Raw genomic sequence first — 27,600 nt, forward strand, 5'->3', positions numbered from 1 at the left:
TCATAACAGCAGCAGTGTTGAACAAAATCTGTGGAGAACAAACATAAACACAATAATGTACTAACTGATTCTCCCAACATTTTTGCAGGGAAAGTCATTGATGATAATCAGAAGGTGATATCTGGTAAGTTCAATCTAATCACTAATGTGTGCAGAAACAAAACAGACTAAGAATGTACTGATTTTTGTTTCCCTTTGGTCAGAAATACTACTTTATGCTCTGTTACAGTAGAAGAGCTTAAATAATGTACCTTATCTGACTATGAGACCTCTTGTGTATGTACTTAGAGTAAATTGTCATGTAAACAGGGGCAGTTTATACAAATTATTTTCTTCTTTCTGCTTCTGTCTTTTCACTCTTGTTTTTGGATTATCATATCTTGGGTTTTTTTGTGTGTTTTTGTTTTTTATTTTATTTTTTGAAGGATTGTATCGAGAATGAATTAAATAACCTCTTCATGCTCCAGTGAACACTGAGTCCAATTCGGGTGATGGAAACACTGAAACCGAATAAATGTTTCTTGGAGGAATCAAAAACTGGAACCAGATGTCTGCCTAAAAAACCCTTTTAAGGGAAGAAAAAGGGACTGAAAAACAAGAATGTGGGGGCAAAAAAATTCCGTTTAACACTAACAAAAAATAAAAAAGCAATGAACACAAAGCAGCGTGATACAAAACAAATGGCTGGGTAACTTTTCTTCCTCTTCAAACCCAGAGTAACTTGGAGCTGCTGAAAGAAAGAAAGCGCACAAAGACAGAGGCCACGCTGCTGGCTTCCACAGACAAAAATACTAAAAGCGCACACAAGCTTCCACGCCCTCCAAACACACACATGTACGCACTAAAAAACTGGCAGCAATCCTTAAACTATTCAGTCATACCACACACACACACACACACACACATAAAAACACCACAGCACCAGTTGGCAGCTGATAAAAATCTGCTCCAAGTCATCCTTCCAAGTCTGCCCTAACTCTCTCCGAGTCAGCTTCTTCTCAGACACTTCCCTTTTCATTCCCCCTCTACATTCCTGTTCTTTTCTGCCGATTATAAACATCACGACCTTCTGCATCCATCACGCCGTCCTTCCCCCTTTCCTCTCAATATCATTCAAGCATCTAAATAATGAACTGAATAACAGCATATAATGAAAAAGACGGACACACACCGAGTTTTGGCAGGATTCTGGTGATGTTTGCCATCTGTGTGAGTTTGTGTGTATGCAACGACAAAAGCCAAAAGTCCAGTCCAGCTCACACTCCTCATATTTCACGCAGTGATACAGCTCTGGGACGAAGCCCAAACACAACAATCAGCTGGCTGAACACATGCAAACCGAGTCGGCATCGTGTAAAAGTCCAGCAGCAGCAGACGTGGTGAGTGATGACGAAGATTGATGGAAAAGTGAAAAAAAGGCAACTTCACTAAAATTTCAACAGATTCTAGTTCTTTCCCACACAGCTAAATGTGCTTCTACCAAACTTTTATTAATCATTTACTGGAGTTTGACTGATGTGGCTTTGACGAGGTCTAAGTTTTCTGCTGTGAATCTGCTGAGAGCATTGTTTGTTATTGGATTATTGAACATTAGAACAAACAATGCAGCTCACTCAGAGCTCAAGCAGCAATTTTGTGTCTTGAGATACACAATAAAGGACAAACATATGCTTCCTCCTAACGTTTTCAGTGATTGTAAATAAGGAAGATTATGTTTAGTCTGATTGTGTTTGCGCAGACGGCAGCAAATCAATAAGGAAGAAAGCATCCTGCAATGTTGGACTCATTGACTTACCTGAGCAAATAAATAACAGGTGATACAGCCAAAGATACGTGTCAAGTTAAAATCATGTAGGAGTAAATTTCTATCCCATGAGGTACAATCTGGACCAATGCACCCACTAGGGCTCATAACTGGACTTCATGGTAATTTTGTGTACCTTTCTTAAGGGTTCTGAAAGGTACATTTATGTTCTCAAGTAGTAAATGTGTAGTGTAGTATACATGTCAACACTCAGATTTGATGTTTTTACAGCTCCTCTATCCATTCAAAGCAGACTTGTAGTTGCATAGTCTGGTAACAGGGGAAAAAGGGATTTATATGTGGATTTGTGCATTATTACATGTTTCACATAATTCTTGTTTTTTTTAGGGGTGTTTGAAGATGAAGAGGAATCATTTACCAGTCAGAAGGTTTGAGCCCAGGTTAGGGTTTGCTCCAGACCACATGTCAAAGTGTCCATGGGGAAGACACTAAAACCTTCTTATGTGTTCACGATAGTGTATGATAGAGAAAAGGCATTCTTTCTTTTGGCCTGAGGTGGGCCTTTTTTATGGCCACTATAAGTACAAAACTGGCTTTTTTAAGGTACAAACTACAAACGTATCAATAAGTTATTACCTTTGAGGGTACCACCCCAGTGACAAGCCTTTGAGTTATCTTCTTCGTCGTGTGTATTATGTCTGCTGTGGCTTATTATGTAAATCTGAGTGTGCAGGTGTCAGGCCAGAATTGATGCATGCTTGATGCTCTCTAGGATGGATGTCGACAGAGTGGTTCCCTATAAAGTCCTGGATCTCAGCAAAGACGTGGCTCATCTCCTTCTCCTCCCAACCAGCCACAGCTTATCCACAGCAGTTCACCCGTCTGGCTTCTTGGAGTTCGTAGGGGTGAGCTGCCATTTTCTTTTCATTGCAGTTTTCTCTCATTTTGTTAGTTAGGGAGGTAAGTTACTGTATTTTCTTTTCTCTAGTTTTCGATATGTTATTTTCTTCTTTACAGGTAGTTTGGGTTTTGGAAAATGGAGTGTTGGCTACCCCTAGACAAGTCATAATGTGTTTCGTCTCCTTCAGTAATTCTTGGTGCAGCGCTGTCTCTGGCGGAGAGTGAAACACGTTTGAGTAGCGCAGCGTGAACGCAGACGTGGTCCAGAAGAATGTTGCAACCTCCAATCAAACCGAGTATAGCGGACTATCCTGGCGTGAATGCAGCCTTAGTTTCTTTTCTCTCTGAGATTGTAAAAAGTTGAAATATTACTCACAATAACACAAAGTGAGCCGTCCCCTAACTACGAATAATTCAGCATCCATCTTGCATCCTACCTCTTCTTTGAGATCTCTCCAGTCAGTAAAAGTCAGTCTGATGTTGACTCCTGTCTCATCACTTAATCTGGCTCTAGAAATGTACATCATTAATGTAACTGTGCCATCAAAATGAGTTAGAATTACATTTTTACTTTACGCAAAATAACCGAGGTCTCTACTTTCTTTTTCTTTTATTTTCCATTTGCTCCTTGGTGCTCTGCATGTGCTACAAAATTTGATATTTTTCTAGCTTAGTAAAATTAGTTTATATTAATGTAACAAAATTCCAAATAAAACTGCTTTCTTTCCTATTTTTCGCTTTCTTTTGTCAGGTGGCTAAAATATGCAAGACATTGTGCCTGAAAAGCAGCACATTACATATCAGTTCACCGTAGTTTTAATCATCTCCAGATTGATGCTTTGCTTTAATAAAATCTTGACTTTATAAATTATACATATCATCTGACAAAATCACCATTAAAGCAACTTAAAGGCAATATCTCTGCAGTGAATATAGCAGGACTTGATGATGTCCAAACAATCTACAGCAGAAATTGAGTTATTCACTGGCCTCAGAAATACTTGAGTGAATAACTTGATTACCTGTGTACATATTCTGGGATTTGGCGGTCCAGTTAATGGCCAAACAGACCTCCAACTGTAACCTGTAATATGCTCATCTTACAGATTTTAAGTATTTAGATTTTTGGTATAAAAGATGAGAGATCAACACTGCCTACTCTACAATTCTTTGGTTGCTAAATTGAAGGTGTATTACTCAGCTCTGTAGCTCAGACACTGACAAAGGTTGACATCAGTGTGTTTGGATTAAAGCTGTTGAAAGATGAAAATATCTCACTGAAGCTTATTCACATGAGTTCTCCAGGCTGATCCAAAAAGAAAAGACACCTTTTGTATCTGATCCACCTTTGAAAAAATTTTCTTATGCTTCATTTATCAATCAGGGAAAGGAAGGGTTTGAATATCAATTCAATCAAATCTAAAAAGGAGGAAATAAGAAAAGGATGTGAACTGCACAGAACCTATCAGGATTAAAGAGATGAAGAATTTGATAAAAGGTCCGCACAAAGACACATTTTTTTTATTTGCTTACTTAAGATGTGGGATTGACGGGGAACAAACTCCCTCAATGCTGAGAAAACAAAAACATTTATGGGAACAGGAGGAGTTATAAGAAGCACAGTGAATAAAACAACAGAAGGGAATAAGAGGTTGAAATATGATGGCAAGAGGGAAATCAAGATGGATGGAGACAGAAGGGAAAGATGCACCGAGACGCACACTTCAATGATACGCTTTAATATGAGCTGGCAGACCGCGAGCGGACGGAAGCAGATCATAGAAACCAGCCATTCTGATCAGACGATTACTCTAATCAACTGGTCACACTGGAGGATTTCATTTAGACCAGCACGGCTTTCTGAAGATCATCAGTAATAAATCTGAACTCAAAATGCTGAAATTTCATTAATTGACTTTTTTTTAATGCTCAGCTAAACCTAAAAAGAAAAACTTTACAGATTCTCCACAAGGGCTGAAAAGGCTCTCAATAATTATGCTGTTTGGGGTAATTAACTACAATAAGACACCTAAATGACCAAAGTAACCCTGTAGACATCACTGTGAGACACGATTTTTATTTTCACTTGCCTCATAGGGTATAATTATAAAAGGCATAATTTGATATTTTTAAATATTTAATTTAATTTTTATTTATTATTATAAATTATAAGGGGGGACAGAAAATGGATGGATTGTAAATCTTTAACATATGAACCCATGAACCATGAAGTCCATTTCAGAGTCTCTATCACATGAAAATAAATTCAAAAGAAAAAAACTGATGAGAATGGAGATTAAAAGACTCAAAACAAACCACTAATAAAGCCAGAAAATAAAGTCAAGTAGTACAAAAATAATATGTTCATTAGCTGGGAAGCATACACTACAGAGACTGTTAACTTCTTATACAAAGGGCATGAGACAAGGAATGGATATTAACGGCAGGAGCTTGAGGAGAAAGTAAAAGACCAAGTTATTAGAGACTACAGGTTCATGTGATTTTGTCTAACCAAATAATGCTCTCCTAGTTTGTTAAACCTTTTATTTCCCCAACCAGAAATTTCTACTTCCTCTTGGGATTCTGTATTAATTAGTTTTTTAAAATTTTTTCCCAGTTTGAAATTTTGATTTCCCAGCTGTCTCTGTGAAACACAAGTTATAGTTACAGCCTTTTAACGTTTTTAAAGTTTAACGTACGACTTACAACAAAACCGTGCCAACAAGAAAAACTCGGGCCAAGTATCTGTAGGTAAATTGCAGATGATGGAAGTATTAGGAAATTATTAACCAAGTCAAGCATAAAAGAGGCCGACCCTCTGGAAGAGAGGTGAAGTGGAAGGAATGGGTCAGTTCCCGCTCTTAAACAAGCTGGTCTGAAAAGAGGTGGAAATTCAAAATGGAGAAATTAACGTTGTACTTGAACCTTAGACTGGAACAATTCAATAAATACTGGAGACAATTGTAAAGCTATATTGAACACGAGGGCCCTGTATCATGTAGTAGTAAGTTGATGTTAATGTGAAACGGTGTATTTCGACAGAAAGATGGAAGCAGTCATGTACTGTATGCGTCTGATGTTACACCCCTTTAAAGTCAGTGGACTCTTCACAAAATGGACTCAGAACATCTGCTAAAACCTGTACAATATTGACGCCACAAAAGGAGCTCCCTATTTTGAAAAGGGGGAGAGCAAGGAGGGGTAAAGAAAAAAAAACAAAAACCCTGGAATCAGTTACTTGGGATCAAACCTATAAAACTTCTATGTCAAGGACAAATGGGACCTTCACTGACCTGCCTGGATGCCCTGAATTTTATCTGTTTGGTGTTGAATCTACTTGCTTTAATAAATGTGATGTCTGTGTCACTTTTTATTATTATTTTTTTGTCCCTCTCTGTACTGCTGACAAAGTATAAAACAACAAAAAAAAAAAAAAAAAAAAAAAAAAAAAAAAAAAAGTATGAAAAAAAGAAAAGAGGTGAAAATTCATGGTGGAAAAGGGGGCTGTAATACTGTATCTGTGGTATTGTGACTCAATAAAAGAGTATAAATTGTCTTTTTTAATCCATTATAACATATGTGCTTTTACTGCAACACATATTTTCCGTCAACATTTAAGGCAAACAAAATATTTACATTAACTTATGATAATTCATGTTATGTTTCTATTTTCAACAGAGGCTGAGAAATTAAATTTTAGTGGATAGATTTAAATTTCATAGAAAATCCTCAGGATTCAGAAACATTCTGGGTTAAAACCTGGTTACTAAAAAAAAAATCTAGTTTCTTTTTAAAGAAATGTGTTCACTGAACAGCAAAAAAACAACTCATTCATATCTAAAACACCTTACTAGCTGGTTCTTTAAATTACAAGTTAAACACCTGTTACCGAGCCAAAAACACGAGTTTGACACCTGCTCTGTATTCACAAACTAGAAAAGCACCTGGAGAATGCATACTCTACAAAAAACTATGCCTCATTAAAAAAATAAAATAGCTAAAATTCCAGGGATACAGCTTTGCTCATGCTTCATTTCTTTGTCAAGTTTCAGCGGTTGTTGCTCAACCTTGTCAAATGTTAAACAAACTGCACCCATCAGATTTTTTTTTTAAAGGGAGGGGAATAAGACAGTTGGATAAGAAAATGCAGACTCAGGATCAGCTCAAGTCGGGACATGTTGAGGTTTTAACTGATCTGGCCTGAAGACCTCAGTTTTAAATACTGCGTGTGTTTATATAAACAAAGGATTTTTTGTAATCACTTATCCTCTTAAGACTGACATAACAGAAGATCAAGTCATCATCTACATGTCAAACTTAAGTTTTAGCCTGAAAATGAGGACACTTATTTTAAATTATGAGACATTTTTACCCTATTCATAAAGTTAGGGGAAGACTGTTTGTGATATAAGTTCCTTTTCGGTCTCCTGAGGAAGACCATGGAAGGAACACATCAGAAAGTGGGATCAGAAAGGAATAAAAAGCAGCAAAGATAAGTCTGTGGAAAATGTCAGTGATAACCTGACATATGTAGGGAGTTTGTGTTTGGGGGCAGAACAACCTCAGCAAGAATTCATGTCTTAAAAAACAGCCTGAAGGCTCAAATTAACCACTGAAACCAAAATGTACCAAACCACACACGAGGAAAGAAAGCTGCCAAACCCAAAAGACGAAGGCATTCGTGGGAGCCTTTGGCACAAAGTGGGAAGGAGGTTGAAAAAGACAATAATTTTTAAGCTACCAGAGAAAAACTCATCCATGAAAAGATGCTTGTGTGATAGGATTTCAGAATAAACTGCAAACAGAAGTTTAGAAATCTTCCTTACCTGCTCAGAGTTTAGGGCCAGTTGCTCTCTGATGGCATCAATCACCTCACTCTCCTAAAAACAAACACACAAAGGGCTTGTTAGAATTTTTTGAGTTAAAAGAGGATTTATAGGAGGGGCCATTGGTCATCTTATATGTCACAGCACAGTTTAACCTGGAAGAAAGGCCACTTGGCCTGAGGGCTGCTCTGGATTTACAGGTTAAAACCAGGTGACATATCTGCCACTGACTGGCCCGGAGGACTGGATCATGTTTCTGTTGTCATCTGTGCCTGAAGACCTTCAGAGCTAGAAATAGAAAAGACTTTTACTAAACATAACTTCTTAACTGTTTAACATCTGACCCAGAAATAATAGGCAAAGAAATCCTTTATTCTTGAAAACAGTTATTTGGTCTTTTAACATACATATAACAGACATTATATCTTGGGTTTAGAGCGAAGTTTTTGCTATTATATGATGAAATATGTCTCTAACAGTATGTATCAAATATGATAAACATGGCGTGAAAGAGTTAAAGAGTTCATGTTGCAGTAACCATATGAAAGTAGGAAATTGGAGGGTGGGGGGTTCTTTTTTGGTCTTGTTTAATATTTCAACATACTCTGGCAGAGGACAACCTCTGCCAAAGTCATTGCCCTTTATTGCAGTGTTACACCAAGTGAGCATTAAAATTTAACAAAAAGTCATCCATTATAAGTTGATAATTTTTTTTCTTAAAAAAAAAAATCTTTTTGCTTCTGTTATATGATGAGGGATTTTCATTCCCAGTCCTGGAGACCCACTATCCTGCAGGATTTCAACATTCCCTACGTCAACATCTGCCTCAAACTAATTCTTAACAAGTTCTGCAAAAATTGACACATTGTTGACAAGATCCATTTAATTTGAACCAAGTGTGTTGGAGCAGGGAAGTATCTAAAACCTCATGATAATGGTCCTTGAGGACCAAAAATGGAAATTCCTCCATTACAGTGGTTTCCAACCCATTTTCCTTGAGGACCTCCTTCATGCAACTACCAAAAATCTGTGGACTCCATCGCCCACCCCATGTTGAAACCATGCTTGGTTTTTTGCTTTCATTAGCTAGCTCAGACATGTCTCATTAATGAAGTGTTTTTGGGATCCCAAAACACTGGTTCCATGTGAATGAAACACCCAAATGATATAAAACTTAAGTAAATACACCTGGACTCATTTATGTGTGGGCATGTCCTTAATTTAAATGACATTTTTTCCTAACAGTCAAGGCCTCAGAGACCCCTTGTGCTCTGGGGGGGCAAGGATCCCAGGTTTGGAACCACTGCCTCATTATGCTGTTCCAGCTGTCTGTCAGAAAAAGATGGAACCAAAATTATGCAGAGGAAGCCCGCCGCTGCAGCAACATAAGCCAACTTTCTCCAACTCTTCCTGCAACAGCGCGCAACGTGATGTCATTACCCAACATTAACAACAATGGCAGCGTAGAACTGAAATTATTTATCCAAATTTATAAAAACAAAACAGAGTAAAATACTTTTTTTTTATTGCTGAAGCAAATGTAAATCAAAGGTCTATTCTTTCTTATTGGAGGTGTCACCTTTTTCAAATAAAATCAAACTTTATTTATAAAGCACCTTTCATGCACAAAGCAACACAAATTGCTTTACATTAGACAAACAATTTATCCATATTAAAATACAATGAAGATGAAACAAGCCTTAAATGATATAATACGGCAATTAAAAAACACTCACATGTCCGCACAACAGCCTCTCCCTCCCTCCCTATTCTACACAAATATAATCTCCAATGCCTACTTTCTGTCTCTTAACTGAATGTAGGTGTAGAAATACTTAATAGAAATAAACATCTGGCTTGACGCTGCTGTAAGGAAACAATATCTTTGGTATCTGTCCACACCAGGAGCCAGCTCACCCATGACCACAGAGGGTGTTGCAACAGAACCATCCAGATCACAGCAGGCCAAAGTCCACGCCACAGTCGTAGGGCTGCAGTGCAGGACCCCCAGTCACACAGACAAGGATTAAAATAAAAATCAAATGAACCTAAAACTAATAAAATACAATAAAATAAAATATGTAAACTGGTTGAAATAATTGGGGTAAATGCAGGAGCCTTGGGAGCTGGAGGTGAGACTATGAAACTGGTTTATACTTGAGAATAAATCTGCCCCAGCAGGTACAGAATCTGCTATAGAGAAGCCTGTGAATCACAGCTAAGCCCAGCTTATATTCACAAACATAAAATATGATTAATTCACATAATTAATTCTAAAGAACCGCTAGAAATCTTGTATTATCTTTCACAGAGAAAGCATATTGCTGCCTGGAATAATAGCAAAAAGCTGGAGCTCTGCCTAAGTTTAACTAAAGCCTTTCATCAGGAAATGCATTAAACTAAAGGCATTTTAATTTGCGACTCGAAGACAGGTTGAGTTTTTCTCTCATGGCGATAGCAGCAATGCTCAAAAGTAAAGGGACTTTTTAACCAAGAAGATAAAGAAAGAAAAGAAATCAATTCTAGGAGTGATCTTCATAATGAGACATGTGTAATGAACAAAGCCAAGCTGAGCTTTTAAATGTTGCTGAATAAGCCTCGGGTAATTCGAATCACAGGAATCTTTGTTTTCATTTCACAGTGCTGCTCACCTCCCCTCCAGAAACAAGAATTAATGTCGCCCTTGCTGCCTCTCACTTCGCATTGAAACAAGTTGCAAAGCAGCTACTGAAGCAAGTCTGGAGATGTGTGTGTGTGAGTGTGTGTGGTGAAGTTTGTTTGGCACCACTTCTAACAAAACTGAGGCCCTCGGTGCTATCCAACAGAATAGCCAAGTCTGTCTCGACTATCTCAAAGAACCATATGCTTCTGGACTGCAGAGCCGAATCGAGTGTGTATTTGCTCCTGTTTGCGTGAGTCCATATGTTCTCCAGTCTAACATCTAAACATCCAGATGGCAAAGCATCATTCGACATGTTTCCTTCCATCATCAGGAAGAAGCTGAAAACTGTACAGATGATAAATATTCATCATATGGGTTGGGGGGGACAGACCACGCTTCTCACCTGATATTTATACTGTAGTTGTCAGTTATGATGAAGGCATTTTCTGTCATTTTAATCTTGAACCTCAAACAGTACCAAGACGATGAGAGAAGAAGATAAACTTAGGTGTGAATAACCAAAAGGACTCATTTAAAGAGGAAATAACAGAATTGGTTTGATTTTAAAGATAATCCGGTCCTAGTAGTTTATGTTTATCCTGTTACTTCATTTGCATCCTGGTTTAGATTAGTTCAGGGTTCATCATGATGTCGTAAAAAAGAGCGAGCCAAAGACTTTACAAAAATAATTTAACAAAAGTGGCTTAAAAGCTTCATGTTGGGTTCAAAAGGACTGGAAACCACTGGTTAGTGTTCTTGGCTGTTAGCTCCTGCTTTATTGTGGGTAAATTAAAGCTCATGCGTTGATAAAACTGAGCTAATTTTAACATGAGCAAACATTTTTTGTTTTATTCAGCTGTGTGTTCAGTCTTTATGAAACAAAAGACTATATAGAATCTCGGCTATGATAAAGTGAATAACATCAGCGTCTTCTTTATACAACATTGTTTTATCACCACTTCGAAGAAAAAAAAGCCTGCAAAAGTCACATGATTAAATGCCAGCAACAGATAATGGTAAAACCTCTCTGACAATTTACTGCCAGCTCAAGAAAAAAAAAATTACATTAGAGATTTTAGCATTTTAACATAGAACAGGTGTATCGTAGGCCCAGTTTGAACAGGAAAATCTCAAAACTTACCCCCAAAAAGCAGTAAACTATGTCACTATTTTTTAAGTTTATGTAACAAGGTTTTATTCGAAGTTTCTACAATGTTTACAAAGAGTTGAATTAAACTAAATTCTCTACTTTGATCATGTAATAGAAAGTTTTTTTTTTAAATAAACATTCGACCTGAGCAGAAACATGTTTGCAAATGTCAGAGTTTGTTTTCTTTTGTGCAGCTTGAGACTTTCTAGGAGCCACCGAAGGAGGAAAAAATATCTCCAAAATTTCCATAAGTTTTATTAAATCTCCAGAAGGCTATTGTGTATTCTTCCGTTCAGCTCACCCTGAACTGACCTCCCCTCCGCCGCTTTCATTTGCACTCTATTCAGTACATTTCAGCAACTGCTGCTGCAGTCGATCAACAGATAGCAAGAAACTGCAGAAGGACCCAGGTTGCTCATCATTTTCATATGAGCAAATAACCTTTCTGAATAGTTCATTTTTTTCTAAACAACCTGAAGACAATGTGAAATGGAAAAACTGTTTTATCCCTGTGATTTATAATTATATCAGTGTCTAAATCCTGTTGCTTATTCCATTTTTAACTTGTATACAAATGAGGCAGATGGAGGACAGACTCACTCAGTGGGTTCAGATTGTTGGCAGAGGATGCCCTCTGCTCTGACCCCTATGCCAGAGAAAAATGGAGTACACACTTTCTCCATCTGTCACACACACACATTCCCACTACAGGTCATGTGTTGTGTTCCTGTGGAGACTGTCAAACGGTTGCTGCCACATTCAAACCGCTGAACGAACTTGCTTCCAACAACCAGGCTCATATAAAATCTGTGTGATACCTGCACAGCATCAGACAGGGAGTGGCCAAACTACTAAAACTGATGTAAATATTCTTCTGGTGGACACAACATGCCTAACAGGGTTGTAAATGAACTGATATGTTCCAGAGCCAGATTCGACAAGTTCAGTCTCCAGGCTAAGCTGGATCAACATTAAAGATGCCATTACATCAGTACGCAAACCACTGGATTAAGTTAAATGTGTCATAAACCATTTAACAGCCAGATTCTACCATTAAAATCTGGTTTCATTTGGACGTTTTTAAGCAATAATCCAGCGCTGGTCAGTGGAATCTGCTCATCATTTAAACAGCATGCCTGATAAGAGGATGAAGGCAGCATATTATCCCACCACTGAGAAGTAAACATAAATACAACAAGTTTGATGACTAGCACTAACAAGGATTAATCTAAAAAACAAACAAAAAAACCTAACCTCTGGAAATTATTTGGATTTTCCAAGAAGAAATGAGGGTTAGAAACACTGGATGAAAGTGTGCAGAGCTTCTATAGGGAGGTTGACTGGTGCAGCTTTAGTAACCTGATACAACCTGTAAATTACAGCTGTGGTACAAGTTACTTATGCACAGTACGTTACAGACACTTTCATGACAGACTTGTAAAGTAAGTGAAGAACAAAGTGAAACAATACCTGTCCAATAAAGGATTTCCTGTACTCTAAAGCTGTGTTTCTCAAATGGGGTACGTGTACCCCTTAGGGTATTTGGAGACACTCCAGGGAGAGAATGTGAGAAAAAAAAAAAGTGGGAAATAACTCATATTTTATACTTTTCCAAATGAACAAATCTGACTTCAGTTTGTGTGACGAGGTGAGTCAGCTCGGGTGGTCAGGATTACTACACACATGTGGAAATGTACACGTATGTACATTTAAAATAACTTCTAGTCCTTGAAAAGTTACTCTGATCATATTATAAAAAACCTGGATTTTTTCAGTTCTAGATAGTTTTGTAAATGTAAATGAGTAAAGGTGAAAATGTGTAAGTACATATCATATATATATATATATATATATATATATATATATATATATAAATAACAAAATAAATAAATTAATTTTATCAATATACAGTGAGTAAAAAGTATTTGATCCCTTGCTGATTCTGTTGATTTGCCCACTAATAAAGATATGATCATTCCATACTTTTAATGGTAAATGTATTCTAACATGGAGAGACAGAATATCAAAAAGAAAATCCAGAAAATAACTTTAAAGAATATATATTAATTGGTTTGTATTTCATTGAGGGAAATAAGTATTTGTATTTGATCCCCTAGTATGCATTAGGAGTTCTGGCTTTCACAGACCAGTTAGACACTCCCAATCAACTTGTTACCTGAATTGAAGACACCTGTTATAATTAATCACCTGTATGAAAGACACCTGTTCACAGAATCAGACAGATTCCAAACTCTCCAACATGGGTAAGACCAAAGAACTCTCTCAGGACCTCAGAGACAGGATTGTTGACCTGCACAAATCTGGAATGGGCTACAAAAACATTAGCAAGATGCTGGGTATTAAAGTAACAACCATTGGTGCAATTGTGAGAAAATTTAAGAAGTATAACATGACCATCAATAGACCTCGGTCTGGTGCTCCACAGAAGATTTCACCTCGTGGGATGGCAGTGATCATGAGAGCTGTGAGAAATCGGCCTGCAACCACACAGCGGGAGTTAGTGAATGACCTCAAGGCAGCTGGGACCACAGTCACCAGGAAAACAATTGGCAACACTTTGCGCCGCAATGGATTAAAATCCTGCAGTGCCCGAAAGGTACCCCTGCTTAAGAAGGCACATGTGGAGGCCCGCCTAAAGTATGCCAATGATCACCTCAAAGATGTACAAAGTGATTGGGAGAAGGTTCTGTGGTCAGACGAGACCAAAATTGAACTATTTGGCCTAAACTCTACTCGTCATGTGTGGAGGAAGAAAAATGCTGCCTATGACCCCAGGAACACTGTGCCCACCGTCAAGCATGGAGGTGGAAGCATTATGTTTTGGGGGTGTTTCTCTGCCAAGGGCACAGGGCTACTTCACTGCATCAGTGGGAAGATGGATGGAGCCATGTACTGTGCAGTCCTGAGGGACAACCTCCTCCCCTCTGCCAGGAAGTTGAAAATGGGCCGTGGTTGGGTCTTCCAACATGACAACGACCCGAAGCATACAGCAAAGGCAACAAAGGAGTGGCTCAAGAAGAACAACATTAAGGTCATGGAGTGGCCCAGCCAGTCTCCGGACCTCAATCCAATCGAAAATCTATGGAGGGAGCTGAAGGTCCGAGTTGCCAAGCGACAGCCCACCAACCTTAATGATTTAGAGAGGATCTGCAAAGAAGAGTGGGCCAAAATTCCCCCTGATATGTGTGCTAACCTTGTGGTTAACTACAACAAACGTCTGTCCGCTGTGCTTGCAAACAAAGGCTTTGCCACCAAGTATTAAGTGCTTTTGGCTAGAGGGATCAAATACTTATTTCCCTCAATTAAAAACAAATCAATTAATATATATTCTTTAAAGTTATTTTCTGGATTTTCGTTTTGATATTCTGTCTCTCCATGTTAGAATACATCTACCATTAAAAGTATGGAATGATCATGTCTTTATTAGTAGGCAAACCAACAAAATCAGCAAGGGATCAAATACTTTTTACTCTCACTGTATTTTAAAGAAAAAACTTTTATAAATGTGTATGTATTTTAACAAAAATGTTTAAAATTTTTATATATAGGTGTATTACAAATTTTCAAATTTACGTAAAATATGTAAACAAAATTATGTAAATGTGTAATTAAAATAAAATATAGTTGCAGCTGTACTTATGTCACATCTTAGTAATGATTTCTAACAGGATAGTTCATTACGTGTAAACATCTTGATGATGTTCTTGTATCCCTGTCCCTGTTCTGTATGTGGTCTCTGGACAAAAATGTAAACTGACACACAAGGTTTAGGGGGTACTTGGCTGAAAAAATATTCTACAGGGGGTTCAGTGTTGAACCATTCCCCTAAAGTAATGAACATACTTGAATGCACTGGTCTTTTATCAAATAGGCCAATGACGCTCGAGTGAAGGAGACCAGCAGGCTGTGTTATTGTAGGAAGAGGGCACACTAAAAACCTTTATGTAAACAACCAGGATTCATTTCAAACTAACACAGAGTCAAAGTAATAGATTTTACCATGGTGTTTTGTTGTTTTCTGGGTAGCTAAAACTCAACTTTAGACTACAAAACAGCAAAGATAAGACATATTTCATCATTTAGAGTTTTTATTCTGTTTTGTTTGGATGCCAGTGCCCGATAGAGGTTTTTAGCTGAACTTGTATGCTACTTTTTAAGAATAATACTTAGTGTGTGCAGAGATCTTCCACACAGAGTGCATCTCACACAGCCCCTACACATGGGACTCTCTTGACAAAAAAGCTTAAACAATATGAGAACCACATCTAAAATGCAACAGGGACTCAGCCAAGTCATCCAGTCCAAGTACCACAATTGCTTGACTTGACTGCAGGACTTTTATGGTATAACAGAAAAACAGAAAAATACAAATTACGCCTGATAATCAGGGAAGACATTACCGCTACATTTTAATGGTGGGGGCCGGGTGGGCATCTGGATAATGGATAAGGAAACACCGGCTCAAGAAAGGTTGAGAATTAATTAAATAAATCAATTTGATGGTAGCTTCTCGATCTCACATTTATAGAAATGGCTTATTATTTATAATGGAAAATAAAGGGACATTAAAAACTTTGACTGCATGTAATTAAACCAAATCAAATCTTACCCCAGGTATCGAGAAAGATACACACCCCTTACGTCTCATAATAAATACTGAGTTTCACTTTCTGCTGGAGGCAGATGCTAAGAAATTACCCAGAAAATCTAAACAGGGAGACAAAGAAGAAAAAAAACAAAGAGATAATAAAAACTATAAAAGATAAGCTACTCTAAGAACAAAAATGCATGTTACATCTATCCAAATGCTTTTATTATCTGTATAAGTCCCTCTTAAATACACAGCTTAAAAATGTATAATTGATAAGGTAAATATGTGGATTTGTGTGTGTGTGTGTGTCTGTGTGTGTAGGCTTACTTGTGCTGGACTTAAGCAATTAGAACAGGAAACAGGGGGCAGTAGCTTTGGCTCCCCGGTGGAATTAAGTTATGCATCATCAACAAACATGAGAAAATTCCCACACTGTCCGACAAACCAGCCTCAGCTGCGATGCATCACATGTACAAAACACAGAAATGCACACCCTTAAATAACACACCCTCAACTTCCTTTTGACCCATTTCCCAAACAACACACCACCTCTCTCTTTTTTCATCCCCTCTTTCCACCCTTCTATCTCTAATTCTCATCTCCTCATCCGCTGGAAGCAACGCAAGCCGACCACTTCTGCTTTGTGTCCCCAGATCAGAGAACGCACACACACAAACACACAGTTAATCAGTTTGTTTATGAGGCCGAAGGAATGCAGAGCAAAATCCTTCGAGAGGGTTCTGCACTGTGTCTTTATGCAACTCTGCTGCTCTCAGAGAGGTAATGACTCCACAAAAGAACTGATGAAAACAGCCGATAATTGAGCTTCGTTTACTTTAATTAACTAAAGAAATTATATGCCTGAGAATGAAGCAAGTTCGGCAATTAAACATCAAGAATGTACAAAGGACATAGCAGTTTTTGAATAGAAACTAGACATGTCTCAACTTGTCCAGTCTATTAACAGCCTCTACTGGCTCCCCTCAGAGATGCGGGTTGTCTTATTTATTGTATATTTCACAGAAATGACTCACTGCCGACACCCAGATTCATTATAAAGTACACAGACAACTGTAATCGTCAGCTTGCTTAATGTTGATGATGTAGCCATGGTCAGGTTTTAGATGTTAGTTAGTGGAAAGGTCTTCCTCCAAATCAACCTCTCTAAAACAAAAAAGACATGTATTGATTGCAGACAAGCCTCCACAGTTCTAAAGTGTAACTTTATCCAAAGTTAACTAGTTGAACTAGTGACCACTTATAAATACCTTGGATCTGTGATTGATTGCAAGCTAAACATTTATGCCAACTGTGAATCACTGTGTATAAAACGCAGCAGTGCCTCTTTTACCTGAGAAAGCGTGTGAAGCTTCACATCTTATGATGCTTGTATTGCGTCAGATCTATCATCTGCTGTATGAAAACCTCAGTATCAAAAACAAAAACTCTCTCCAGGGAATTGTAAATACAGCTTCAAAAATCTCTGGGGTGGAGTTTAATAGCTTGTAGGACTTTGATACCAGGTAGATGGGTAGGAAAGCAAAGTCGCATCCTCCTAAGAATACAGGCTGCTTCCTTCTGATCTCCACTTAATCGTCCTCTCAGCTACGAAAAAAAGCAGATAAAACTTTTATTCATCCCATCTTCTATCAGAGTCCTAAAGGCTATAGAGAGGCAGAGATTAAACGCTGTGGCTCTATTGTTTAATTTATATATTTATTTCATCACTGTGTGCTTTAATATGCGACTCAGATGAAGCTATGTATTATGTTGCTCATGCCTGTTGTTTTTATGTTTTTATCCATAAATGTCCACCAAGTATGGATTGTGGGAATTATGTCTGTTGCACACCAAATGTTCCTTCATGGGACATTTAATAAAGTGAATTTGAAGTTTAAAGGTTGTTATTATTTCCAAATGTGCATCAAGAGGATTTGGTCAATCCTTTGAATGTCATGAGGCTTGCCATGCAGCAAAGGGGTGATGGTGACTTGCAAACAATCATAAGCAGCCTGGCAGTCATCTGAGCTTGTGAAGAAATGAAATACCTTAAAATCAAAATCAGATCTAGTATATGAAGGTGAGCAGCATGATTAACATCCCTGTTTGGTAAATTACCTACAGTTGTGTAAAATTATAGATCATGCCGTCTTTCAGTAACTTATGTACATGTAATTTTCTGTAGACTCCTGTGTTAATAGGTACAAATGTGGGAAGTCTGGGAAAATGCCAAGTGAGGCATTACATGCTTACATTTTCCCACGTTGTTACCTGAGGCCAAGTTGCTCCTGTTTGTAGACACTGTGTGAATGCATTGAAGGGAGATGGTAAATGCAAACTACGGTTGAGAAAGAGAGGGAGGCGTGGCTCAGCAAGGCAGAGCGGTCGTCTTGTAACCCGAGGGTTGCTGGTTCGATCCTCGGCCAAGTCGAGTTCATGTCGAGTGTCCTTGGACAAGATACCGAACCCTGAGCGCCTTGCATGGTTTCCTTCTGCCATCAGTGCGTGAATATGTGTGTGAATGGGTGAATGTGGTGTATAGGGTAAAGCGCTTTGGGTATCATTCCAGGTACAGTAAAACGATATATAAAATTTTGTAGGCGACTCCAAGTAGATGCAAGAAAAGATTACTTTTGTTTGCCTAGCAAAAAGCAAGCCTATTGTCAGCTACCGTAGCTGCCTTTTCACTGCTCAAATCACCACTCACCATTAATCAACAAGCTAATACAAGCTGAGAGTAGTTAGAGGTGGCTGAGCAAGCAGATGACAGCAGTGCATGAAGTTCAGGCCAATTCCTGGCTAATATCCATAGGTCATTTAAATTTGAGGTACAGTAGATGCTGTCTAGTGCCCGCTCAGTGGAAAGTACTGAGTCCTGGAGGCTAACAAGTAGCACTTAAGGCCCATTTATGTTCAACGTTGACAAGAGGTGACGGACGGACACTTTTGTCTGTTTCCTGAGTCATTTACGCATGTAATTTGGTCTATTTTCTGAGGGCTTACAAATGCATCGCTTAGTGCAGCAAACAGTCTCACCTGAAACCGTGAGGGCAGTGTTGAGCAGGATAGCTACCATTTGACCATCGAAAGGTACAAACCAGAGAAGAAGAAGATGAACAGGAAAAAGTAGTAGTAGAAGAAGAAGACAAGGCCGAGGACAAGAAATGCAGAGATGGAGGGAGCTTTTGAAGAAAGGCTGCACATTACTGCCACCAACTGGTGTCTGAAACTGACATTCGAACGTGCAAGTGAACTCTGAACTCAGCACTGCCCACTAGTGGATGAATTGACTGAACAACTATGGCAACGTAAAAGATGCAGGGAAGTATGACGTATGACGACTTTGAAACAGAGATACTATTTACGTACGTAAGGGAGAATAAATGGGACTGACTGTTCGGTCTGTGAAGAAGTAGCTGCTATCCCCCACCAACTTGTTCCCATGGCTTTTGACAGCTTTGCATTTCAACCAGTCTTCACAGCATATGCCAGGTATTGTTAAAGTCCCACCCTGAAGGAGACAGGAGTCGGTTGTTGCACTGATAGCAGTGGATAACGTTCACACTAGCTGATATGCAGTATCTGGAGAATTTGGCCATGCAAAGAAATCAAAGAAATGACACGAGAGGAGTCAGGGAACTGAAAAAGGTGTTTCGCAAGAGCAAAGATTTCCTCAATTTCCTTCTGACTGTAAAGATCTGTTGATGACATTTGGCCTGTTAAGGATCTGTTTTCAGACTTTCCCATAAACTTCTACACTGTTGGATCAGTGCATGTTTACATGAGTGTAATGGACGACATCTGTAGACATCATTTGTATGAACGGGTTATCTTGAAACAGAATTTTAATAGTGCAAACCACTTTCTTTAATGGTCATCTCCACAGCAAGGACCTGAACTGCATATAAAAGTATTTGGAAACGAGCAGTTCATTAAAAAATTTAGAATCCGTAAGAGAATTTTTTAAAGAAAGTGTATTTAATAAAGCTGAACTTATGCTGCATTTTTCACTTACTGACTTCAGTCCAAGCCTGGCTTTCATTTAGTTACGGAATATTCAACATTTCACAAAGTGCCTTTTCAGGCAAAAACAGTGTTTAATCTGTAATAACTCTCATTTAATAAAGAATACCTACATTCATCCTCTTACGTTCATGTCTTTCTTTTGTATTGTTATATGCACTTGATATTTATACTAAAATATCTGATAAAATAACATGCAGAGACTGGTACAGAGAAAACTGTGGACCTGCAGCTAGTTTTTTTTATACATTCCTAACATAATCACAGGTTTGTGTTTGAACAAAGTGATTAATAACCTCTGGTACAAATTTTATCAATGTGCTGTACAGGCAACGGTAGAGGTAATATGTCACAAAAAATACACAATAAAAGGCATTGTTAAGGCTCGGGGAGCGAGGAGAAGATGAAACGAGGATGTGGAAAGTTGGAAACGGGGGACTGAGGTGAGATAAAAAGTGGCAGAGAGTCAAGCAGAGCTGCAGCAGTTTAACTGTCCGACAGGGACTGTTGAATCTGGCTCTATCAGTATGCTCTGATCACAGCCGAGACGAGCCGGCTCCGAAATGAAGTGGAAACTAAATGAATCCATGCTGGAGGAAGAATTTCTTTGTTGACTGAGATATGTTTGGACAGAGGTAAAGGCGGGGGTGTAAGGAAGAAGACAGAGGTCAAACTAATCTAAAACACACCGATCAAAAACTAATATGGTGAAAGCATTAAAGACAAATTTCTTTCAATTTTTCTACTTCTTCCTCAAAAGCCTCACCTCCTTCAACCTCGATTTTTTTCTCTATGAAAAATCATTTCTATGGATTTTTAAAGTGGCATCATCTTAAAACCAATGTGCTAATGTGCTAAGTAGTGATGCAAGGCCCCTCCACAAAATATTCAATGTGGAGTCAATAAAACCAGAAAAGCAGCAAAACATTACATCTGAAAGCTGAAATATGAACATATTTGGCATTTTTACTTGATAAGTAACCCAAAGACTGGGTATTTTGGAAGAGATGTTTAATAAAAGAGAAATGATAACAGGAAAGAAAGTATTTTTTATATATTTACTATAAAATATGTCATCCAAATTCCTTGTATAAATTAAAGCATGATCCTTTACTACATCCACCATTCAGTAGGTCTGCATCCTGACTGATGCAACTCAGCAGAGCACACAGCAGGATTACACGTATGCTAATCAATACTGCATCTCAAACTGATGATTAAAATCAGTGAGTCTGTAATATGCTGCATGCTAAGCTATGTATTTAACACTAGGTGATTACCGACAATGCTTTGGTTCATAAACAATAAATAGTCGGATTTCTCCCTTCTCTCCCTTCACTGGTCTTCATCACTCATTTTAGCCAGATTTTCCCTCAGCAGAAGGAAAAGAAATGCAACATCCACCCATAGTCGGAAGTAAAACCCAGTCTGAGGGCGTATTCATGCCATCGTCCGGAGACTTTAATTGGGGAGGGAATGCAGAAAAATAACATCTTTCTTTCCTTTGGTTTGATGCACTTTACTCAAGAAGGCCAAACCACCTGGACAACATCCCGCAGTTACAAGGTACAGCATTGTCCAAAACAAATGCTGACCAGATTGTAACTGAGCGTTAACACTACTCCAAATGAGTCACAATGAGTCCATGGAAGGAGACTAGGAGACTAGGATTTGTTTAAAGTGGACCGAATGGCATCAGTGCAAATGTCCCCTCAATCCAACTGAGCTGATAGCATGAGTTACAGCTAACGGCTACTATAATAATCAGCAACATACATATCCTTATAGCTGTTTGTGACATTGGTGTTGTCAACTTGTCGTTAATTGTTTTTTTAATTATAATTATTTTTATTCAGATAGTGGGTGGTGGTGACAGTAGGGTTTCCAGATTGAGAGATGGAGCACTGACATCGTTTCAGGAACGAGGCGTTTTGGGAATAAACATAAAAAAAAAATTAAACAGTGGGGTTTTCAGATTCATTCACTTTGGGACCTAATTTTAAAATAGTGTGTTTGGTCTCCTACTATGCTGGTTCAATGTGGACTAAAACATCAAAATAATAGTAAATTTTAAAAGATACACCTGAACTTGTCCCTACGAACCTGGCCCATGGGGGGGAGGGGGATGTCAGCAAGCTAACCTAACAACTAGCACAAAGTTCCAATTTTCCCCTTTCTCTATCAGCTAAAATTCTAAGTAAAGCTTCAAAAAAAGATATGGGGCATTAAACTTTACAATAAAAAACCAGAGGCATTGTAGACAAAGTTCTTCATGAGTATTAGGTTACTCATGAATTTAGATTATGGAGTATTGTATGTTTTTGGTTTTCTTTGTTAAGCACTAAACACTTTTATCTTAGTTATTGCAATTTCCTCTATTTTCTTGCTTATTTTTCCCCTTTTAGCTATTTTTTAAATTATAATAAAAATAAATTTAATGAAAAACAGACTAATTTGTCCAGCACTACAATGATGCTAGCATGCTAGCATATTAGCCATTAGCACACTAGCTTAATTGGTTCATCAGTTTAAAAATGAGGAGAAAATTTTCAGAGAAACAGGAAGAAAAAGTGTTTTTTAAATATGTTTACAGCAAACTTAATGTTACTTAACCAACTATTAATTTATTTCTCCCCTAAGCCTAAGAGCTTGAATATATACACACATTGTAAGTATCTACCTGGACTTCTTGTTTTAGTACTTGAAAACATTTCACCTCTTATCCAGAAAACTTTTTCAGTTCAGATCAGAAGTTTGATCAAATGCCATCAGGTTACTTTTTAACCTAATTTAACAAAGCAAACAATGTTTATAAGCACAGTAATACTTTATTGTAATCTAGATACGTCTGAGCTGTCTGTCTCACAATTTTTTTGCAAAATTACTCCATGAAAAAAAAAAAATCTCATATGTCAATCTTTAGAAACCCATATGAAACCATTAGAAGAACTTGGAGGGCTACCATAGAAAAGGTGGGGGTAAAAACATCTGGTTCTTCTCAACATGACTGGAATTTCTCAGGAGCAGAGGGAGTCGGAGAGCAGGCTGGTCTTTACACCAACGTCTGTCTCTCCCAGTAGGCATCAGATCAGAGGCATGAGTGTTTGCCTTGTAAACAAAAACCCACCACTTCCAATCTGATGTAACCGACGGGTGTGGAAACAAAGCTGACACTGTGGTCTTCATGGAAATTAATGACTTTTCCCACTGCTGTCCATTAAATCAGCACCAGTGACTTCAGTGAATAGAGATGTCCACCCTTATTTATTGTTGCAGTTTTTCCAGTGTGGAAAATATGTAGAAAATACTTCCCAGTATTATCCCGAAGAATTTTCCCTTTGTCTTGGCCGAACATCATATTTTTATGTCATTCCAAGAATTCCTTAACAAAACCCTAGACCACATTGAATGTGCCCCTAAAATTAAAATAATAAATGATATCTGCTCCGTCATGTCCTATTCTCAGCTAGTCTATGAATTCCTCCTGCCAGTCTAAGGTTGCATTTATTTCGGCTAAGAATCAAGAATCCAGCCAGACAAACAGATTGATTCTGGGGGAAAATGTTGAGCTGTAGCCAACCACTGACTTAAAATACAAATATTACACAGTCCTCTCTTATAACAACCTTCAGGCATACATCATGTTGATTATGTTTACATCTACACTGATACTGACACCAATATTGACACAACTAACATGTTTCTTTTAGTTTAAAATTAAATTAACCTATTTGGAAAATGTGGAAAACCCCAACTTGTTGACATATACACACCTTGATCCGATTATAAAGATTGTTCACACACTGTTGCTTTACAATGTTTGCTCCAGTGTTGTCATTGACCAACACCAGCACAGACCTAAAGGGTTATGGTTTAAAAAAAGGGGGGGGGGGGGGGGGGGGGGGATCACTATGGCTTACTAAAAGAAATCTCAGTCAGCTTATGCTTCACCTTTTGAGGGACATGGATAGAATTAAGACTTTTTATAACATTCATGGGATGACGTAATGGAAAAGGTAAACCACTAATTAAACTATACGCTCTGAAACGTGTAAATGGGTTTTAAACTGAATATACTGTCTGAAACTAATGTAAACACTACTATAGAAAACTACCTCAACTTTTAAAATTGCTGTGCATGCTCACATAGTCATTCACTCTCCAATTGCTTTGTTTTATTGGGTTTAGGGGAGCTGCAGTAAACCTGCACTTATGCACTTGTACAGAGATGGAGGCAGGATCACGAAGGGAATGTTCTCAATTAGTGGCTTACTATCCAATTTCCATACAAGACATGATCAGGAACATTTCCAGGGATAATACCTCCAGCATTTCCACAGCAGGACCAACTGGGAAAATCTCAAATTCCCTATGAATGCCTGCAAAAATGAACTAAGTAAGAACATAGGGTAGACCCCTAAAATGTAGTTTTTAAAACTACAAAAAAATTAGCAAAGGTTCTGTAGTGTGAAGGCACCCGAGGAGGACCCTCTCTGGATCTGAATTTAGATCTCCATTTCTATAGTAGAAATGTAAAAGAGTGGGGCTTCCTGCACACTGGGGAAAGTTTGTGTTACTTTATGGCTGAAAGAAATGGGGAAATAGATTTATTGTTACTGTTCATTTCATAACAACCTTTTCTGGCGCCATGTTAACATGTCGTGAAGAATTGCACTTTACAGGAAAAGCAAAATATAGGAAACATAAAACCTAATGCTACTGAAGTCTGCAAATTTTTTTGCATTAAATTTTTATGACTCCCACAAAATTATGCTTGTCAAATCATTAACTCTTAAACTCTGCTAGATCGGTGTTGTTGTCGTCAACAATTTCTCAGGAATGCTAGTGTGTAACTCTGTGGGGTAGATTGTGATGGATAGCTCATCTTTTAGGAGATCTACAGAAGTTTTCCAGGCATTTATATCCCGTCCAAGAGGTTTACAAATATAGTGTTTATTCAGAGACTCTATACTGTAAATCCACAATGAATGATTCATCATAACATGATTTTCACATTTTCTAAATAAAAAAGATCACTACAATTACGGTTTTGCTTAGAAACCTGTATTTTGACCAAGAAATTATGATGGCACTACTTCCTGTCAAACTTTGCAGCAATCAGAAAGTTTAAATTGATGGTGCTGCCCAATCAGGAGCAGCCAAAGATCAACAAAGTTCTATGTGCGTCTCAAAAAGAAGAAAAATAATGCTCCTCTATGGCTGGAATAGAACAAAGATCATTTTGATACACTGTGGGGCCAAAAGCGAGCCAAGCTAGAGGAAAAAGTGTAAGTATGTAAATAGTTTCTGTTGTGTGTTTGTTTTAATGTCCATATTTTTTCTCCTGAAAGCAAAGACTTGAGAGAATGATGTGCAGATGAGAAAAGGCTTGGTCACTGTTGATCTGTGTTATTTCTAGAAACGTCTGTTAGTAATTCTGCTTTCTTTTTTTTTTCTTTAAACTTGCTTTTTTTCTGGTTGGCCTTTATGCTGCTATATCTATTGATAGATTGATTTTGCATAATTTTAGCCTCATAATCTGACAACGGAGACTGTCATGATAAAAATAATGTCTCAATGGAGATGGATTAAAAAGGTTGAAGCTTTACATAAATTTTTACTTTTTAAAAAACAAACCAACTTTTTATCTACACATCTGCTTCTCATTTGATCATTGTGATCAAACAGTCATCAACCCAACAACACAATGAACTAAAAGTAAAAAACACAATGAGCAACTAGACTCAGCATAATGAATCAGATGCAGAATATCACAATTTTACTTAATTTTTCATGCATAGTTTTTAGCTAATGCCCATAGGTTTTATATTTAAAGCACTAGTGAGGTTTTAAGATGCTGCTGCTTACAAAAAGATTCTCAGATGGACAGCTCAGATTGGAGGGTTTGGGGACGAAGTAAGAGAAGTGAGACCGAGTTTGCTTGCAGATGAGAGACGTTGGCAAGGATGCTGAGGGTGAAGCTGTCGGGAGGAGAAAGAGGAGCCCAAAAAAGAGCTTGATTTAGTGATTGAAGACAGTGCAGAAGACCTGAAGTCAGCAGGTTGAAATTTAGTCTTCAACATCTGTCTCAGTCAGATTTGTATTAATTGCAGATGTCTACGTAGCTCAGTTGAGCCAAATTTAAATCTAAGAAATCATTTTCCATACATGCAATCCAGTCAAAAGACAGGGCAACCCACCAAAGCAGCAGCGGCAGTGGAAATCTAAACTTCTCTTTGAAAGAAAATGAAATGCCAAGCCTGGCTAAGGACATAATGAAAAAGCTATTATCAGCATAAGCTTTCATCAGCTCTGCATTCAACCATGTTCAATACAAACTGATTCTCTCATCTCGTGCTGTTCCCATCTGAATGCAGGGATATAATAAAGGTGGTGAGATGAGAATGACAGATCACTTTTTCCCCCCAGTCGAAGACGTGCATCAGCAGATTTACCGATAAGGCCAAGTTTTCTTGGGCAGCACATATGGACAAGTTTGCAAAGGCCAAGACGATCAACACGTCTTCAGAAGCTGATCAGTTTAATTTAATACATGCAAGTAGGTCTATACGCCTGTGTCCTTTCATTTGTCAGCTTTTGCATTTTCTCATGCAATTATTGACAAAATTATTCTCTCTCCTTAGTCTCAACCCATCTGTCAGCTCCGGCACGACTGCCTGAATTCAAATACAGCCCCCTCATACAATATGCAACAAATTCTGAATAATATATATTACAATACAATATTCAAACTGTATCCAGCATATATTAAGCCCTAATGAGGAGGGGCTGATGTCAGGCCTGTTAACTAAAAAGAATGCACCAGTTTGCACAAAAAATATGACTGTCAGAAAAAAGTTGAAAAGATAATGAAAAGTTATTTTAGATATCTAAAAATGTCCTTAAGGACAAAAGGTAGCTCAAGTGGGTGGATTTCTATTTTTAATCTATAACATAGTTTGATAGCAAAAAGCTGTCTGTGAACCAAACGATCCCCTAAGGAAGACTGAAGCTGTATTTTAATCTAGTCTGCTTCAAAATGTAATTACCCACAGATTTAACAACCACATGACAAGAATTTAAATGACTGGAAGTGTTTTATTGTAATTGGGATGCAGATATGACTCCTCAAATATAATCCAGTTTCTTACATTTACACTACATTGCAGAAAGTATCAGGACACCTGTCCAAATCATTAAAAGTGATACTGCGTAAGAATTGCGGCCACCAAATGTAGGCAGTACCGTTGACTTACTTGTCGAGGAGAAAGCCTTCAACTTCAGCATCCCTTTTAAAATCTTCCAAGGTTTTTCCTTTCTGTATTGTCTGGTCACGCTGCGTTTTAAGTCACCTTTTTCGCTTTTTTGGGCCATGGTGAAAACAGTTCCTATGCTGCTGCTGCATATGCATGGTCCTGCATTTTTGTGATTAACCGATTTTCCAACTTGCCAGCATAGTAAGCCTCTCTCGTTTATCTTCTCCTACCGAGTCTCAACTAATGTGCGCTGACTCACAGGGAAAATGCGTAGTTGGTACTGTTTGTCCCTTATCGACAGCTGTAGTTTCAATATGGAAGACAGTCACGGTGCTGCCCTACCAGTTTACTCCGTCATATGTATAAAAATTTTTTATAATTCTTTGCTTATGAGAACTTGTTCAAT

The 27,600-nt window shown here is 38.0% G+C and overlaps 1 protein-coding gene across 6 annotated transcripts in view; it reads right to left on the reverse strand.

The window, feature by feature from the left end:
- The window catches only part of plxnb2a.1 (plexin b2a, tandem duplicate 1), a 232,899-nt gene that overhangs the window by 123,913 nt on the left and 81,386 nt on the right, over positions 1 to 27,600 (reverse strand). For 5 of the 6 annotated variants that reach the window (XM_041977968.1, XM_041977965.1, XM_041977966.1 and 2 more), the window contains one exon: positions 7,492 to 7,545. The gene's annotated coding sequence lies outside the window, so the exon portion shown is untranslated. Of the gene's footprint in view, positions 1 to 7,491; positions 7,546 to 12,773; positions 12,857 to 27,600 lie in introns of those variants that run through there. The other variant, XM_041977969.1, reaches the window with a different exon arrangement.

Source organism: Melanotaenia boesemani, chromosome 23 (genome assembly GCF_017639745.1).
Source record: "Melanotaenia boesemani isolate fMelBoe1 chromosome 23, fMelBoe1.pri, whole genome shotgun sequence".
NCBI lineage: Eukaryota > Metazoa > Chordata > Actinopteri > Atheriniformes > Melanotaeniidae > Melanotaenia > Melanotaenia boesemani.